Source organism: Ovis aries, chromosome 15 (assembly GCF_016772045.2).
Source record: "Ovis aries strain OAR_USU_Benz2616 breed Rambouillet chromosome 15, ARS-UI_Ramb_v3.0, whole genome shotgun sequence".
Lineage (NCBI taxonomy): Eukaryota > Metazoa > Chordata > Mammalia > Artiodactyla > Bovidae > Ovis > Ovis aries.
Genome location: NC_056068.1, coordinates 32,600,122 through 32,619,813, shown reverse-complemented (window position 1 = coordinate 32,619,813; position 19,692 = coordinate 32,600,122). Strand labels below are relative to the sequence as shown.

Sequence of the window (19,692 nt, the reverse complement as noted above, 5' to 3'; positions counted from 1 at the left end):
CATATGCTTCCCACAGCTGTATGATTTAGGGGTAACTCACCCAGGGATAGGGGGCTTCCCTGTGGCTCAGATAGTAAAGAATCTGCCTGCAGTGCGTATGACCCAGGTTCGATCCCTGTGTCAGAAAGATCCCCTGGAGAAGGAAAACGGCAACCCACTCCAGTATTCTTGCCTAGAGAGTCCCATGGACAGAAGGACCCTGGTGGGCTACAGTCCATGGGGTCATAAAGAGTCAGACATGACTGAGCGACTGACCCCCAGAGATAAGAAGGTGGAGAAAGTGGCTTCGTCTAGCAGCTTTAAAATGGGAATAAACATCCTTTTTGTGTGTGTGTTTGGAAATGTTTGCTTCCAGAGCTTCACCAACCAAATTAAGTGGGTTGTGGTTTTGTTCTGTTTTGCTTTGTTGGTGGTGGGGAGAGGTTATTGGGGAAATTATACTTTACCCATCTAAGGTTCAGAGTCTAAGGGTTCAGAGTGGTTTGAGCTCTTCAGCTCTAGCAGTGTTTATCTTGTCCCCTCAGTTAATATTGTATGTTGTGTTCTCTTTCTTCTACGTATTTGCTACAGGTGCTGACCACTCAAGGATTTTACTCAAACCTCTGAGCCCCTCTGTTGGTTTACCTTTACCTGAGAAATGCCCATATCTGGCCGTATGTTCCATCTGTACAATCTCCCCCCCCTTTTTTTTTTTTGGCACCATGCAGAGAGCCTGGTTGCCTTGGCCTTTCTTGGCCCTTGCACCTCTTTCAGGCTTTCTTTGGGCCCCACAGAGGGTTGGTTTCTGCTCTCCTGCGCCACCTGCTGTAACCTGCTCCAAATGCAGCCTTCCAGGCTCCGGTCCCAGGCTCCCCACAGGAGCCAGAGCCAAAACCTCAGCCCAAGCAGATGTTACTTAGGCTGCCAGATTGCTGTCCTGGTCTTATCTGTGCTGCCTCCACTGGCTTACCCGATCAGAATCCCAAATGTCCCCAGATGACTTGCCCCAAGTCACGCAGACCCTGAGCTCCTTGGCCAGAAGAAAGGAGGCTGCCAGTGTGGGGGTTGCTTGGTGACCAGGGGCTCCTGCCAGCTTGCTGCATATGTGGTCAGTGAATGCCAGCCTCTGCCCAGTGGTAAAAATGCAAATGGATTTCTGTCACAGTATCAACACATCCAGGGTACTGATCCTTTCATGGGCTCACCAACATGTCCCCAACATGTTCCTTAACTTAGCCACTAGTTTTCTCTCAAGCTGCTCAGGAACCAGAAACTTTTTTTTTTTTTTTTTTTTTTAGCACTCTGGACTTTCTTGTATTTTCGCAAAACTTGGTAATTCTAATCAAGGCACTCCAAAGAAAGTGGAGTGCTGGTATTTATTCCCTATTCTAGGTCACAGATCTCCTGATGGTCAGGACTTTGGCATGCTTATTCTCTCTCACACAGCCTGGCACGTAATAGGTGATTCCCAGAAGCTTGTTGAAATGCACAGATTCTCTCCAGCCAAAATCCTTCTTGAAAGTCCTTCTCTATTCTCCTACTTGTAAAAACTGTCAGATCTGAGATTCTGATAGTTCATTCCTGATTTAAACCTGAAAAGAAAAGTCTGACTTGGTAGAAAGAAATGATGAGTGATAGCTGTGATTTCTGTTAGTACTCTGATAAGGATGAGGATGGTCACCAGCTGTTGTCTCCAGCTGAGGTTAGAAAAAGTAGCAACAAGTGTGTGCAGGGGAGAGTTGGGTTAGATAAGAGATAGAACTTCCTGAGAGCAAAGGTTACAGGAGGCTCTTATAAATTATAAATGGAGGTTTATGCCAGCAATCATGATAGATACACATCCACTGAGTTCAATAAACATTTGTTAAGTTACATGTTGCCAGCACTGTGCTCGAAGGTTGATAACATATAATTCCTGACCACAGAGAAAACTGAGACACTTAAGCAGACAATTTCAAATCATTTCCTAAGTGCCACAGGAGAGGTGTGCCAGGAGCATTGTGGGAGCATGAGGAAGGGGCACTGATTCGAGCTATATAGCCAGGGCTTCCTGGAAGAGGTGGTATATGTACTGTGTTTTACCACTGGATGAGAGCTATCTCAGTGAAAAATGCAATCAGTGCATTTTAGAAAAGGTGAATAGTTGGATTAATTGATGAAGAACCATCCATAGATCACAGAAAATCCCTTCAGTCCTTCCGCGTTGAGTCATTTGCAGAATGATATTGTCTCATAGGAAATGTCTTACAATCCTGGTGGCAAAAGAGTGCTCAGTTTTTGGTTCCATTATTGGGATAGCCTTTCATAATTTTAGAATGGTAAAGGTAAAGGAGGGAATTTTGTTTTCTCCACGTGTCGTGGTCCTTTAAGCAGCCTCTGTGTTTCAAAATCCTGAGCACCGCAGAGCTGGCGTGCTCTGAATGCATAAGATTTGACTTATCTGGGGGCTGGACACACAGCTGTGCAGACAGGAACCCTAGTGTGGGTGTTCTCCATGCGATCTAGGGGGCCACAGCCTGCCTGCTGGATTGGTGAGAATGGACAGGCTGCTGCCTAGAAGCTCTCTCAACAGCTACTCCTTGGTCTTTGTGTGTGTGTGTTTAAATTAATTTTTACTGAAGTATAGTTGATTTACAATGCTGTGTTAGTTTCAGGCTTACAGCAAAGTGAACCAGTTATGCATATATCCACTTTTAAATATTCTTTTTCCATAGAGATCATTACAGAGTACTGACTAGCATTCCTTGTGTTATATAGTAGGTTCTTGAAGTTGTCTACTTGATACATAGTGGTGTGTTTATGTCAGTCTCAGTCCCTCAGTTTATTCCTCCCCGCCCCTTTCCACCTTGGTAACCTTAAGTTTCTTTACATCTGTGACTCTCTTTTGTTTTGTAAATTAGTTCATTTAAACAGCTACCCTTTGAGTGCCAACAGATTCTTTTACCAGGCCCCATTGTACAGATGGGAAAACTGAGGCTGAAGACCATGAAGCCACTGCCTAGGTCCTGGGGAATAATGGGTGGCTGCCGTGTGTTAATTTAGCCTCTTGTCTGTCACGGCAGTGCTGCAGCTCGTACCTCCCCAGGGTGGGAACCTCTGAGAGGCTTTTTTCCCAGAAAGAAGTGCTTTTGAAATGGCAGGCCAGTTAGTAATGGCCCGTTTCCACTGGATACCCGGCTTAGTGGACTGGCATGGTGGGGGTGGGGGTTCCCAGCCTCCTCGAGGGAGGTCACTCAGCCCCAGCCATGGCAGCTGGTGAATCCAGGCTCCTACGAGGGAGGACAAAGAGTGCGGCCCGGCTGCGCCCCGAGCCCTCCACGCCCACTCGCCCGAGGCGGCCCCGCAGGGTCCGCAGGGTCCGTGCCAGGCGCTGTATCGCCTCTCCACCCCCTGCCAGGGCCCCTCCGCTCATCTGCTCACTCTCAGAACTCCTGAATGGGTCTTTGTGTGCACCCCAGGAGCTGGCTGGGCAGAGCCCGATCGAAATGCTGGACCGAGATATCTCCTCTGGGTCCAGGCGCCGCTCGGCGCACTGCCCATCTTGTGGGAGGCAGGTCTTTATTTTGCCGCTGGCCTGTTCTCTTATCTGGGAGCGAGCTGGGAACTGGGTGAATGGGAGAATGTTCTTCACCCCTGCACAGTGGGGTCATGGCCAGGGACATGGGGACGGTGGTGCTCCCTTCCTGGGGCTCTCTTTTCCACTCTCTCTCTCTTTGCTAAATATTTTGTCCTCGGAGGTGACTCTACTAATACTAACACCAAGAAGGGCAGTTACATGGTCCCACCTTAGGTGCCAGGCATTGTGTTAATACAGGCTTCAACCCATTGAGTTAAGTCTTCTCAACAATCCCGTGAGATATGTCCCCATTATTATACCCATTTCACAGGTGAGGAAACCAAGGTCAGGAATGTTAAGGAACTTACCCTGGTGATTCTGAACACAGATTGAATGGCCTTCAGGACATCACTCACCAGACACGAAAGTCCTAAGGCCACTTCTTGCTTGGCCCCTTGAGCAATCACCAGGCTCCAGGGGGCTGGCTGCCTCGGGGAAAGCTAAAAGGAAGCAAAGCCTGGTTCTGGCAAAAGGCAGACAGCCTTGGGCTTTCTCAAGTCTCATCTTGTTTGTACTGTCACCCCTTTGTGCTCTTTTTAAAAATAAAGTCAAGAGTAACATTTTATTTTTTGAGATAGAAGAAACTAGGGACTTCCCTATAGCTCAAATGGTAAAGAACTGCCTGTACTGCAGGAGACCAGGGTTCGATCCCTGGGTCAGGAAGAACCTCTGGAGAAGGGCATGGCAATCCACTCCAGTATTCTCGCCTGGAGAATCCCATGGACAGAGAAGCCTAGCAGGCTACAGTCCATGGGGGCGAAAAGAGTTAGACATGGCTGAGCGACTAACACAAACACACACAGGGACGTATAAGGAAAAAGTTGAGGAGATTTTTCCATATTGGAAATTTTGCTAAAGAGCCCTACCCTCACTCTCAGGAAATAAAATGGTTTTGTGAGGCAAACATAACTGAAAACTAGAGCCCAGGATGGGCCTCGGGGAGACCCTCTGCTGTGGCCCAGCGTCCTGCTCTCATGAGGGGATAGAGCGTAATCCCGGGTGGCCGAACCTTCAGTGATCTCTGGGTGGGCTGAAGTTCAGGCACCAATTTGGCTTTGCCTCTTTTCTTAGTAGATAGAAGCAGTGGTCATGGCGCCATCTGTATTCACACGCGTCTGGCAGGGCTGCCTAGCTTGAGCAATGTGGCCCAGGGCAATCTTATGGAGCAAAGCTCAGTGGCCCTTTTCAGGCACAGACATTATAACCATGGATTTTAGAACAGTCCTGTTAACTGAGCCAAATGGCCAGCTGGAGAGGGCTGTGCGTATTTCTCTACTGGCAGAGAGGCTAGAGCCATCTATGGTCAAAGAGACAAAAACAGCAGCAGAAATGCAGTTTAGATCTTGAGAAGAACTTCCCAGTCGTGTATCACGGTATACTGATAATCACGCACAATAGATTGTCCTTTAGAGTCTGTGTTTGCTTGTTTCTTTTCTTCATTTTCTCCCTCTCTCTCTTTCTTTTTTTTTTTTAAAGAAAAGATTACTCTTCACCCCTAGACTCTTATTGCAGTACATGCTACTTCTGGGAAAAGGAGAATGAAAGTGTCAGAGGCCTTATGGAGAGGGAGATTCCTATATGTCCATCTTTCACACATGACAAGAAGCTGTATAGAGTTGGGATCTTCACAATTGTGTGTGATATAGTGTGTTCCCATTCAGCCCCAGAAATGGCAATGCTGTCAAGATGTGTGAAGTAACTGAGTAATTTTTCTATGCATTATTCTCCAAGTTGCTTTCTATGATCTTTATGGATTGCTCTGATACCCAAGGATCTTTACCCAAACATATTTCTCCATGAAACCATTCCCATCATCATGGAGTATTATTATGGTCAAATTGTGGTGATACATAATAAATACTTGTGTTTTCAGTAACTGAAGCATATGCATGGCAAAGAAATCCCCCTCAAAGTCAAGCGAATAGTCTGTGGACATTTGCGGCCCTGAGATGCAGGGTATTGAACAAGCAAGAGTCACAGTTGCCCGTGAGCTCCCGTTCTGTTCCAGGTCTTCCCCTCTCAAGCTGGCCATTCAGCATTGTTTTCCTTAGTAGTCCCTTGTTCCTTTTTTACTGTGCTCATCTCAGTTCTGAGGGTGGAACTCACTATTAAAAGATGTGATAGTGTTAAAGTGAGCAGAATTCAAGAGCTTGAGACATAATTCAGGATAGACACAGGAAAGGACTTTCTGATTGTGACAAGGCGGATGTAGAGGAGAGAAACCCATTGAAACAGGACAAATGAAATTTACCACCAGTACATGGGCTGCTGAAGCTTGAGCAACTTTCTGGGTCTCAGTCCTTTATTCATAGGGTGACATGGGAGTCTCTGGACAGTTTCCTCTTTATGAATAAAGCTGTCCCTTTATCCATTGATTTTGGTTGGTAAGCAGTGCAGAATCACCATGTTTGGACTGTGAGCAGTAGGCAGCAAAGCATCACCAAGAGTGAACAGAGAGGCATGTATCAGGAAGACTCAACTGAAAGTCATGTGTGAAATGGATTACAGCTGCTGGAAGCTGTTATTGGGAAACTAAATGGGAAGATAGAGGAGAAGTCCAGCAGAGAAAAAATGAGACCGTCAACCAAGGATGACGGCAGCAAGAATCAAAGAAAAGGACTGATTCAAGAAATAGAGGGAGAAAGAATGGACAGAGCTTGGCAACTAAGCATCCAGGAAGGAGGGGCTTGGGAGGGAGGAAGTCACTGACATAGTTGCTATGCCATTTCCCTGGGGAGCAGTTGGGCATTTGTCCAGTGGCCAGTGGGAGTAACTGAACTTTCTGCACTTTTCTTGCTGAGAAACAAGGAGAGAGGAGCAGTGGCCCATTCGCTCTGTAAACTTACCCCTATAACCTATCATTATGGGTAAACCACGGCCTTGACATAGGGTGAGTGGGATCATGTGACTCCATTGCCGCTGCTGTGGCCCCACTCTTAAAGGTGATGCTCTCTGACCCTCAGGTTACTGTGAGTTACTGGGGCTCTCTGCATGCAGAGGCAGGGAGAATTCTCCAAAGAACTGAGAGGGAAACTTTTTTTTTTTTTTTTTTTTAATAGCAGAAAGTGCCGTAGCAGCATCCTGCATGACCAGTAGCACTGGGTGACATTCAGTGTTGTGAATGATGTCACACGTTCACTCTTCTTGTTACCATTTTCCAGCTCATAATTCCAAGGCTCTGGTACCAGATTTCCTTGGTGTTAATGCTGAAATGGGAAATGAGTGGCAGTTGGGTTCTGTGTTCATTGCTGTCATGCGGCCTGAAGACAGTGGGCATGGGGAAGGGTAGTGAAGATGGCATCCTGTTTGCCTTCAAGATGAAAGAGTTCGGAGTGGGACCGCTGGGCTTTTCCCAATGGCATCTCCCTGCTGGCCTCTCAGATAACCCTGCATCACATTCTTTACCCTGACTCCAGAACAAGAAAGAATATTCTTTCAGTAAGCACGCCCAGATGACTCAAGCTTTCTTTAAAACAAAAAGCTCAGGGGGTTTCCTCTTAGGATCCAGGTTGGTCTGTGGCCAAGGACCTATGAAATCCCCTGAAGATGAGCATCTCTGAAGGATCCAGCTGTATTAATTAGGAGCAAGAAATTTGACTCTCCTCACAACCTCATTTGATTTCCCACATTGAGGCTGATTTTAGCCTAAGGTATCTCCCCCGACCACCCTTGGCTAGAAATGTCAGTGCCTAATCTTCATTTGTTAATATAGGAAAACTAAGCATCCTTGTTGTTAGGTCAGTTAACCTTCAGTTTGTAAATTTCCCTCCAAAGCATGGAGATGGGGTTACTTCTGCCTGTCATGTTCCCACTGCGGCTGGAAACTACTAGAAAGCTTCTGGGTCAGACAGTGTGGTGTGCTTTGGATGAGCCCATTCCTATGAGGGTTTTCAGTATCAAGCCTCCTGCTCATAATGCCAGGGTTTTTGATAAACTTGTTGAAGCTACCTTAGTTTCCTGCTGCTGCTGCTGCTAAGTCACTTAAGTCGTGTCCGACTCTGTGTGACTCCATAGACGGCAGCCCAGCAGGCTTCCCTGTCCCTGGGATTCTCCAGGCAAGAATGCTGGAGTGGGTTGCCATTTCCTTCTCCAATGCATGAAAGTGAAAAGTGAAAGTGAAGTCGCTCAGTCATGTCTGACCCTTAGCGACGCCATGGACTGCAGCCCACCAGGCACCTCCATCCATGGGATTTTCCAGGCAAGAGTACTGGAGTGGGGTGCCATTGCCTTCTCCACCTTAGTTTCCTAGAAGGTATTTATCCATCTACAAACGAGACTTGCCCTGATTTCTTTAGGTTGAAAATGACAAGTTGGATCCTGGAACCCTACTCCATCTGAGTAGGAGAGCTCAGTACTGAACGACTGCTCTAGTTATTTCTGGATACATATGGGTCATCTTGTCCTGTGAGAATGTGTCCAAATCTTACTTTTCAAGAGACTTTCTTTTCCCATCTGAAGAATACCCTCAGACTCTGACAGTGAACCTGCAACTCTGTTACCTTTGTTATCCATACACTGATGCCAAGAATTGAGGATGCAATTCTATGATCATCTTCGTATTGTTGTTGCAGGGCTATTTGGCTAATCTTGGCAGGCACCTCTCAGAGACAGTCAGTTCTCAATGATCTGCACATGGATTACACACTTTGTGAATTATTCACAGATAATTTTTAATCCCAAACTGGCTGTGCAGCTGCTTGACAGGCTCCTGTGAAGATACTCCTCAAGGTTTTCCCTTCATTCAGGGACACCTGGGGAACATTCCTCATTCTAATGTTCACATGATAGAAAATAAACGGGAAAGTAAGCTGATTGAAAAGTCATCAAATGTAACAATTTCCAAATCAGGAAAAAAAAAAACCCAAAAACTTTGGGGTAATCCCTTATGGAATTGGGTTATTTCTACCCAAACATCCCTCTATGATTATTTAAAAAATAATAAAAATCAAGCAATATATAGACTGACTTCATCTTTCTCCCAAAGCCACAGCTGACAAGAATAGAACTGCAGTATTGAACCCTAAACTGAGTGGAAGCTCGGGAATGAGAGAGGGTATTGACACACAAATTCTTCTGCCAACTTGGGATCCCATGGGGCTTGCACTAAAAGCTTCCCTAGTCCTTTCTCAAGACAGTCTTCAAGGGAGCTGACTCTGAGCCATCTGGTTCATCCTCTTAAGTGGAATGAAACCCAATCAAGCAAGGTAAAACCAAAGTGAAAATCAGTTGCGCCTCGTCCCATCTTTGGTTGAGGCCTCCCATGCCTCTACCACCTTAAACGTGGAGCCTGTGCGTTCTGCGCACAGAGACTGTGCGGGGTGGGCCCCTGCCCTTTTCAGGGAGGGAATGTAAGCAGATCCCCAAAGAAACTGCCTGGCTCAGCAATTTAGGGGCTTGTTGTGACTGGCCTGGCCTAAAAGAATTCAGCAAGCTGCACCTTTGCCAAGGAAAATGCAAACGCTTCCCCGAAACAGGCGTTGAGGGTGATGGGCTCATCTGTGAATCCAAGCAGGAAAAGCAAGGCGGACAGAACATTCAGGAAATCGGAGAGGCTCCTTAGAGATGGTTTTCTCACTGAGCCATGGGCGGAGGCCACATGAGCTGATGAGGTGAGTGGGATCCAGAGTGGAAGGAGCTCGGGCGGACGGCTTCCTCCTTCCACCCTGAACCTCCGGATCTCCCTGAGGAGCAGAGCCCCATTTCTTACCTAGTCCAGCTGCTCCCTGGTGCCCCAGTGGTCCTCTGCTGGGCTCGGCATCTGCCACCTTGCCCTGGACCCTGAGAAGTTGTCAGGGGTGCTCTTAGCTCTTCTGAGGCCAGGAAGAACCCTGCCATGACCTGACTCCTCCTGCTTCTGGTGGCTCCTCGCATCTCTTTTTTTGTTAAAAATGTAAAAAGAACACAGACTGTATTTTGCATATCATCTTGTGGCTCAGACAGTAGAGAATCTGCCTGTAATGCAGAAGACCCAGGTTCAATCCCTGGGTCAGGAAGATTCTCTGGAGAAAGGAATGGCAATCCACTTCAGTATTCTTGCCTAGAGAATTCCATGGACGGAGGAACCTGGCGAGCTACAGTCTTTGGGGTCGCCAAAGAGTCAGGTGACTAACACTTTAGCTTTCTTTTTACATTTGCCTGCCACCTGCCCCCGCTCCAACTTTGTGATTTCCAAGTCCCTAGGCCTGGTGACCCAGCTATATACCTTGTGCTGACCATGGTCCCCAGCTGTAGCTGTCACTAAATCAGTGGTTGTTAGTTGAAGACAGTAATTAAGATTACTACGGGACATTCTTTAGCATGATTTTTTTTTTTTTTTTTTGCTAACACTTGTATTTCTATTTCTGTCACATGTGTGAGCATATAGGAGGTGTTCAGTCAACACCTGACGGATTCAGGTCTTTCTGATGGATTAACCATCTTTTGCAGCCAGGAAGAAACCAAGTCTTATGATGAGTCTGGCTTCCTCTCTGCTTCTTTGCACTCAGGAGATCTTTCAGGACTTTGTTTCAACTACACCCTCAACATTTACCCTTATAGCCACCTCACACCATCTCTCGAGGCCCACGATGGTTTTGGAAACATCCCCAGCATCTTGGACCTCCCTTGAGGGTCTCTCCTCACTTCGCCCTGCCTCTGAATTCTCTTATTGGTCTCTTGTCTCTCCCTTTTCCTCCAGCCTTAAACTCTATCTTTTCCCCTCCTCTGCTTAAGTCCTCTGTCCTCTCAGAGGTCAATTCTTGAATGCATCGTTTCTCCCATCTACCACCCCCACCAGCTTTGCCCTCATTTTACAGATTTGCCCCAGCTCTCATCATACAAGCAAGCCACACACATACCACATACCAGCATCCCTCAAAGTCCCATCCCTTGCCTCCTTCTTTGTTATCAAGCTTCACCTTTTTAATTTCTCCCGCCCCTCTTCTTCCCTCTTCCCACCTGGCGCAGGAAGTCTTACACATACACTCAAAAGATATCATGACAGGCAACAATTTCACCTATGCTTTTTATCAGCACTGTGTGTCTTAATACACTCACACCGGAGGGGGTATTTTTATTTTTTTCATTTTTTGAATGGAAGTACAGTTGATTTACAATGTTATGTTAGTTTCGGGTTATAGCTAGTGTTTCAGTTCTACATATCTGTCCTTTTTCAGATTCTTTTCCATTACAGGTTATTATGGAATATTGAGATAGCTCCCTGTGCTATACCGTAGGTCCTTTTTGGTCATCTATTTTATATATAGTAATGTATTAATTGCATCCTCCTAGTTTATCCCCCTCCCCCACAATTTCCCCTTTAGTAACCATAAGTTTTCTGTTTGTGGGTATATTTCTGTTTTGTAAATACATTTATTTGCATTGGAGGTGATATCGTTAAAATTTACTATAATCTGGTTTTTTATAATCCTTATTAATTTTAGGTTCTGTCTTTACATTCTGACACAATGCATAACATTTTTCTTTTCCTTTGTTTCCATGTCTTACTGATGCATTTTACATGTGTATATTTCTGCTCATTTCCCCATTAGAATGGCCAACAATGAAATTAACTTTGGAGGCAGCCTTCAAATAGAGATCAGGCAACACTCAAACCGAGAAGATAAGGAAGAAATTCAGACATGTAGAGTGTGGGGGCCGGGGGTTGGGTCTTTGACAAGCTGGCTTCTAAGCATCTCTTTTAAAACCTGAGCGTCTCCATAACCTGATGAGCGTATGGGAATGTGGCCTTCTCCTTTGTGTTTTGCACTGTACTCAATGGTATTTGCCTCACCTGAGAGGTACTTAAATATTGGAATCACCTGACAGAGTGAAATAAATTATTCTGTTCACGGGAGAGAGGATAAGATGTAAGCACATTTTTTATTTAGGTGATCGTTGAATATATTCGGGTGTGAGATCCCTCGATAGGAGTTACATGCGCTGTGGAAGAATTTCCTGCATTTCTTTTGTCCTTTCTCCTTTTGGCACTCAGGTTGTTCAGAGACCCCAACACTCTCAGAGCTAGAGGAATGCCTGGGGTTATTTCTGTCCAGGAGGTCTTCCTGCCTGGGCCCATCCTTTGACCAAGGAACTTCCAACAACAGAACCCTCCTGATCTTCTCCAGACAGCAGATCCTTTTACTTTTGGATGGAACTAGCAGAATGTTTTTCTTTTGTGAGTCAAAAAGCATTCTCTTTGGAGTTTCTCCCCATAGGTTCCACCGTATTCCCTCAAACCTAGAGCAAATCTCATCACTTTCTGCCTGAGAGCCATTTGGATAGTCGAAGACGGCGGTTATTTCCTATATGGAGTTGTATCTTCACCTGTGAAAACATTTCCACTTTTCCAGAGTCCTCCTGAGATTACTGCTGGTCTCTTCTATACTACAGCTCTTCTATTATCAGCATGCTTGATTTTTCCTGCTGTGGGGTCCAGAGCAGAAGGGGATGCTCCGACTAGCCCAAAGGGGAACAAGAGTCTCCCTCCCACCCCTGTCGTTTTCCTATTCTTCTGCCCCTGACCCTGTGTCCTTCACATGCTTCAGGCCCTCTGTTATTTCCGCCTTTGGAAGTATTCCTGGATTCTTATTCCATCCTTCATAGCAAACCTGTCACTGAAGGTCCTCAGGTTGAGATCCAGTTACATGAAAAGGAATCTTTTGTTTTTGCAGCTTTCCATGAATTCTCCAAATCCTTAGTGATGTTTTTTCACTTGACTTCAGTTTATAACAACATGTAAGCATCTTCATGCCAGGGAGGCCTGGTGTGCTACAGTCCATGGGGTCACAAAGAGTCAGACACAACTGGGCAACTGAACAACAGCAAGCATCTCAGGGCTGGTTGCCTTTTTTGTATTCGGTCCAGAGCCCAGTATAGGTCTGAGAAATATTTAGTGAGTCTGTATTATGAGTTGACATTTCTCCTTCGCTGCATCATTTCATCCTCTTTGGCCCAGGGTGTTTGTGTGTTTGTTTTGTCTTCAGTCCTATAGTGTCAAGGTTGTTTATGGAGAAGGAGCCAGTGAAGAAGCCATTTATTTTTATTTTCTTATTTTTATTGGAGGATAATTACTTTACAATATTGTGATGGTCTCTTAAAAAGCAGAAACATCACTTTGCTGACAAAGGTCCCTATAGTCAAAGCTATTCTTTTTCCAGTAGTCATGTATGGATGTGAGAGTTGGACCATAAAGAAGGCTGAGCACTGAAGAATTGATGCTTTCCAACTGTGGTGCTGGAGAAGACTCTTGAGAGTCCCTTGGACTGCAAGGAGATCAAATCAGTCAATCCTAAAGGAAATCAACCCTGAATATTGATGTACTGATGCTAAAGCTCGAAGCTCCAATACTTTGGCCACCCGATGCGAAGAGCTGACTCATTGGAAAAGACCCTGACGCTGGGAAAGATAGAGTGCAGGAGAAGAGAGCAACAGAGAATGAGATGGTTGGATGGCATCATTGACTTGAATGGACCAGAGTTGAAGCAAACTCCAGGAGCTGGTGATGGACAGGGAGGCCTGGCGTGCTGCAGTCCATGGGGTCGCAAAGAGTCAGACATGACTTGGCTACTGAACAACGACTACCATAGGTCAACAGGAATCAGCCATAGGCATACATGTGTCCCCTCCCTCCTGAATCCCTAAGTCTATTATTTTTACTCCCAGTTCAGTCTTTCCACGTGATTCAGCACAGAGCTGCTACCAACATCAGGGAGGTAATGGAGTTTAAATAGAGATCGGTGGGGACTGGCTTGAGTTTTGGCTTTCTGAACATAGTATGTGGTGGCCCCAGTCCCCTGGCCGGACAGCTAGAAGAGTCATGGAGGCAATATGACACGGTGGAGAGAGCTCCAGGCTGAAACAGATTTAGGTTTGGTCCCTATCATGGTCACTTATTTTATGGGCACTTAACCACTCTGAACTCAGTTTCTTCATCTGTAAAACGGGGCTAACCCAACTCCATTTCAGAAATGGTATGACGGTAAAACGAGGCAGTGTGTCACCACACAGGCAGTGGCATGTGAACTCTGGCCGGGGCACTGTTGTCATTCTGTAGTTACTCTGTTCTAGCAAATAACGAGCATCCCAGCAGGCCCGCTGGCTGTCTGCTCTGCTTTTGATCTAGTCACATAATGATGCAGTCTCTCTGGAAGGCTTGCTCTGCGTCTCCTGTCTGTGTCACACCCAGCACACTGTCCTCATGATTGCCCAGTCGATCAATATCAATACTCCTTCCGGGTGCAGCTTATTGCCCTACACCAAGGAAGGTCTGGGAGTCCCCCCCCCACCCCCCATCCCCGTCTCTCCAGAGGTTGAGCACAGTCTGAATGGGGGAACGGCAAGGAAGTTGGGAGACTCGGGCCCTTAACTCCACCAGTGGCTTCTCTAGGGCACTGGATCCCTTTCTTGGGTGCATGATCCTCCGATTCTGTTTGCAGACAGAGTGCTATATTTGATTTCCTCCTTGCCTGCCAGGGTGGAGCTTCCCTGGTGGCTCAGATGGTTGAGTCTGCTTGCAATGCTGGAGACTTGGGTTCCATCCCTGGGTCAGGAAGAAGGAATTCCCTGGAGAAGGGCATGGCAACCCACTTCAGTATTCTTGCCTGTAGAATCCCATGGACAGAGGAGCCTGGCAGGCTCCAGTCCCTGGGGTCACAAAAGAGTCAGACAAGACTGAGCGACTAATGCTTTCATGTTCACCTCTACTTGCCTGCCAGGGTAAGTGGGAATGAATGAGATGGAATCTCTCCAGAGAAAGACACTGAACACAACAGTCTGTTTCCATCAAGGTGGGGAGCAGGAAGTTGCCAGGACTCCAAAAGGCCAGGTGTCAACACTGGTGCGAGTCCAGGAGCCTGGACCATCCTCCTCTCCTCAGATGGCGGACATCACGCCCCTCTCCCCGGAAGAGCCCGGTGTGAATATCCGACTTTATGATCTGTTAGGGCCGGTGAGGGAATTGGACATGAAACGGAGGCAAATGGTGGCCAATCACCATGTCCACACAGAGCATAAACTGTGCAAGCTCATGACTCATGCCGTACTCACCTGGACCGGAGACCCCCAGGCACTGGGAACTCTGCCTCCCCAGACTGTTTCTCTGGTCAGTTGCGGAGGACCCCGACCCTGCAGCTCACACTGGGGCTGTTACTTGTGGCTGGAACGGGTCTCCACAGCCCCGGGCAGGGGCACGCCCCAGGGGCGTGTGCACACCTCTCCCTGCTCCTCCAGGAGGCCCTGGCCTGGCTGGGTACCGCCTTGCCATGCCCCGCATCTTCCACAAGGGGGAGCCCCCGGAGGGCAGCGGAATTTGGGAAGCGCTGAAGTTTTCTCCTCCTGTCCTCTAGCTGATTTTCCCCGAACCCAACTGTTAGATTCCTTTGTTGTAATGTGGGGGCCTGAGCTGACACTTTTGGAGGCTGCGGGTGAGAACCACAGCTGATCTGCCATTTTTTTCCTGGTTTGTTGTTCTTTACCTAGCATCATCAGCTAAGGAGGAAAAGTAACAAAGAACTTGAGGACTTTCATGGCTCCCAGGCCCTGGATGGAGGCCGGCGGCATCAGGCAGCTTCAGACAGAGAACCGTGGAAGCCGAGGGGCAGCCGGGATGCGCCTGGGGCTGCAAAGCCCAGGTAGGTACCTGGGAGGGGTTGACAGAGGGGCGCCGGGGGCCCAGAGCCCCTGAAGGTGGGAAAAGTGGACGGACTGGAGGGATGGAGGACGAGCAGTGCAGACAGGACCTGAGAGGTTGAGGGAGAGTGAGGGAGGAGCCCCAAAAGAGTGCAGAAGAAAAAGTGATGCAAAAGGGTGACCTTGGAGCCGGAGAGGGAGGGTTTGGGGGCTGACTCAGAGACTTTATTTGAAGTTGGTTCCAGCTCGGCTGCCCTAGAAACTTTATAGGACATCAGAGGCTGGGAGTTTGAGAGTGAAGGCTCAGTTGCACAAGAAATTTCAAAGTGAGTAGGTGTGCCTGGGAGTCTCTCTAACCATTTGGGTTGTGTGTCATCGAGCCACACCTACTCCGGCTTTTCTACCTAAACCAGGAGGATTCCTTGCCTGATGGTGTGTTCAGGTTCTCTCCACCTGGAACCACTGTCTCGGGCTTTCTCTCCATGCTTCCAATGCCCACAGTTACTCTCGAGAATGACTAGGAGGCAAGTTCTCATTCTGCCACTTAGTGAGATTCACTTAAGCAAGGAAACCTCAGGGTCTTCATTTTCCTTGCCTATAAAGGGAGATAATAATATATTACTGATGAGCCTTATAGGATTTTTCTGAGGATTGAGTAAGTACGATAATGTGAATAAATGCTCTTAATAGATTATAATTGCTAGCTAAATAAAAGATGGCATTAGTACTAATTAATCAGTGAATGTACCCTTCCTACTCTCAGTGGGATATTTTCCTACTGGGCTTTGAAAGAACCTGTGTGAGCATGTGTATGTGTGTCTAAGTGCATATGTGTATCTGTGTATATGTATATCTTTGACAGATAAGTAGGAAACTTTGTGTTCTTTCGCTTCCAGCCACCTTCAAATGTTCCTTTTCGCAGCCTCGGCTGCATTTTTCTATTTTTCAAACACGCGGATAATGATTGATGGTGTCTGCTTGGCTCCCTGGACAAGTGATTTTTCTGTGTCCTGGACACTGTGCTGCCCAGGTCAATGTCATACCATGCCTTAGGCACATGATCAGACCAAATACGCTTGGAAGAAGCAAATAAGAGGTTGTTTTTATAATCCCATCATCATATTCCCTGACAACGTTCTTTCCAGTCCGCTTGTTATTCACAGAAGTGTCTCATATGGGAGGCTGGGTTCTGCATTCTGAGTCAGGCTGGTTCAAGCAACCTATGAAGGCTGCCGAGCTTGGCTTTGATACCTATGGACACATTCACTCTTTCCTGGGGTTTTCCAGATGACTGTGGTGTACGAGGAAGGCAGTGTAGACCAGGACAAATCCTTTGATTCCACTGAGCCATCTCTTCCCCATCTGTCAGGTGGAGTCACTACTCCCCTTCCTTCCTGTACCCCTTCATGTAGGGACACCCAAGATAGATGTAAGGCACTCCTAAGATCATACCTGAACCCCTGGAAAGTCTGTAATTCTACAGTGTGATCTCGTTATAAGGTATTACCATTGCTATTCTGCAGGTTTTTCACTAGGGATTTACCTGCCTTTCATCACTTAATTTTAAAAGCTATCTTTTCCTGGATGTTAATGTACTCTCCTCTTCATCTCCACCAACTGGCTGATGAGTCAAATATTTACAGAGATGCTAAGTGATACACTTACTTTCAAAAAACTGGTATCCCGTACAAATCAGATGTATACATGCACAATGTGTGCATAGACTGTATTTTTCTAAAACCGCCAAACATATATATATTCCTTCTATTTTCAAGCACGTACTTACTCCCTTTGAAGTACAAAATATACACAAATATATATTCTAGCAAGAGACGTACACCGACATTGATGCAACGTACTTACTTAGCAGATTTAATGGGCAAGAGGAATGAACAGAAACCCTATCAAGCATTCCAGCTCCTTTAGAGTCCCAAAGTGACCGCAATACACAATTCACGTGGTTAAAAAAATCATGGATCAATTTCTGCCCTGTTCCTAGTAATGAATATCAATATCTTGCCTCTTCCAGACAGACTCTCAGCAGCTTCAGATAATTTTAACTGTTTTTTTTAAAATAATTTGCAAAGTCAATTATTTTGAATCTCATTTGAAGCAATTAAAAAACATCCTGACATTTTAGGTGATATTTTTTCCCAAGTAAAATAATTATAAATAATACTAATTATGAGCAAATCATTCAGTTACTCTCAGCCTAGTTCAACCTTTAGGTTAATAAACCAATCCATTAAAATTCATCTTGCTCAAAGGACCAATTTGTTTAAAAAAATGTAGCGACCTTTCACCACAAGTATGATTGATATTTTCTTTAACAATAATCAGAGCTGTCTTTCCCAGAAGAGAGTGTGGTCAAAAGTGGTAGGTATAGAAAGCTAGGGTTCCTTTACGCCTGGTCTCAGTAATATTTCTTGTGCTAAGTCACTTCAGCTGTGTCCTTCTCTATGCAACTCCAAGGAGGGTGGCCCACCAGGCTCTTCTGTCCATGGGATTCTTCAAGCAGGAATATTGGAGTGGGTTGCCATGCCCTCCTCCAAAAGATCTTCCCAACTCAGGGACCGAACTTACATCTCTTATGTCTCCTGCATTGGCAGGTAGGTTCTTTACCACTAGCACCACCTGGGAATCCCTAATATTTCTCAGTTAGGGACAAAATGATGTTGGTGAAGATGGTAATGGGAATAGACAAAACTAAAACTCTGATTTCAAAAAGTACTGAAAGAGATGTAAGTCTCAGGACAGTTGCTCACAAAAACTGACAATATCGTTCTTAGCACTGGGAAAGATCTTAGCCCCTCTGTCTACCTCTGGTATTCCATTTCCTTCAAGGATGTAGGCCTGGGATTTGCAAATGTGGCCCATCAGCCAAATCCAGTCCACCACCTGTTTTTGAGATAAAGTTTTATTGGAACAAAGTGCATCCTTTCATTTGCATATTATCCATGGTTGCTTTCCTGCTATAAACTCAGAATTGAACAGTCGCAGTAGATGCCATATGGCCCACAAAGCCTAAAATATTTATTTGGCCCTTTACAGAAAAAGTTTGCTGACTCCAGGTGCAGGATGATGAAAAAAAAAAAGTCGTTATCTTTGAATGTACACCAGCAAGTGATACTGAAGCAGCGCTTTACAGTTTATGAAGTCTGACAGCATTATTTTGCAACTTAACGGATGAGACATTGCAGACTTTTCTGCGGTCATCCAGCCATTATGTGGTGTGGGTAGGACTTGGCCTCTGCCCTCGCGGCAGCCTGGAGGGAAGCGGTCTGTGGAGGTGACTCTCAGGCTGAAGTGATGGCCGTGCATCTCTTTCATCTGCCCAGAAGTGCTTGCTGCTGAAAGAGGGTTGAGGAAGCAAAAGTCTTCACATTCTGTTCCCTCTTTATCTGACCTTGACCTGGTTGACTTTAACCTTGTTCCAATTCTGGCCCTCTTCTCATAATCAGAATGGGGAAAAAGTGAAAGTATCAGTCGCTTCGTTATGTCCAACACTTTGCAGCCCACCAGGCTCCTCTGTCCAGAATGGTACCAATAAACAAAACAGAGAGGAAAGTGCTTTGCAGTCAAACAAAGCTAAGCTTTATTGCGTCAGCTCTCGCTTATCCACGCTGGAGGAATGTGTCTGCTCTGAAATTGGCACTTGGGGTGCTGATACTCTGAAACAACCCGGGACAGCAGTCTTGGTGGAAGATGCTATCTTTTGTAAAGTTTGCTTTCTGAGATGGCAGATACCTCTCAATTATTTTTTTCTTTTCCTTGGTTTACAGTCAAAATTGTATTTTCTCCCACGAGCTTGTTCTGTCTACTAGCAAGGTGGACCACAGGTGCTGGGAATGGGAGGCAGGAAGGCTGGGATCTTGCTTTTGAGATCTATGGATCTAAAATAAGTTCTTTGCAGAGACCAAAGATTTTCTTAATCTTATATCTTCTTGGCAAGGAGATAAGGATAAAGCAAGAGAGATGAAAGTAAAAAAATTCCAAGTCAAACCTTTCCTGAAGATTCTGAGTCAAAGATAAGGATTTTTTTTTTTGGGGGGGGGGTCTTGGATTTTTTTTTCAATTGGAGGATAATTGCTTTATAGTGTTGTGTTGGTTTCTGCCATACAACAAGATGAATCAGTCATAAGTATACATATGTCCCCTCCCTCTTGAGCCTCTCTCCTACCCCTTACCCCATCCCACCCCTCTAGATGATTACAGAGCACCAGGTTGAGCTCCGTGTGTTATACGCCTCACAAGCCATCTATTTTACTTATGGTAATGTATATTTCAGTGCTACTCTCTCAATTTGTCCCACCTTCTCCTTCCCCTGATGTGTCCAGAAGTCTGTCCTCTATGTTCCAGAACCCTGCTAATAGCTTCATCAGTACCATATGTCTAGATTCCATATATATTTTATTATGTGATATTTGTTTTTCTCTTTCTGACTTACTGCACTCTGTGTAACAAGGCTGTAGGTTCATTCACCTCAGTAA

At 46.0% G+C, this 19,692-nt stretch overlaps 1 long non-coding RNA gene across 6 annotated transcripts in view; it reads left to right on the top strand.

The window, feature by feature from the left end:
- Positions 1-19,692, top strand: part of LOC105602212 (uncharacterized) — a 305,023-nt gene that overhangs the window by 175,418 nt on the left and 109,913 nt on the right. For all 6 annotated transcript variants that reach the window (XR_009596614.1, XR_009596613.1, XR_006056340.2 and 3 more), the window contains one exon: positions 15,053-15,204. This is a non-coding gene — a long non-coding RNA (uncharacterized LOC105602212). The remainder of the gene's footprint in view (positions 1-15,052; positions 15,205-19,692) is intronic.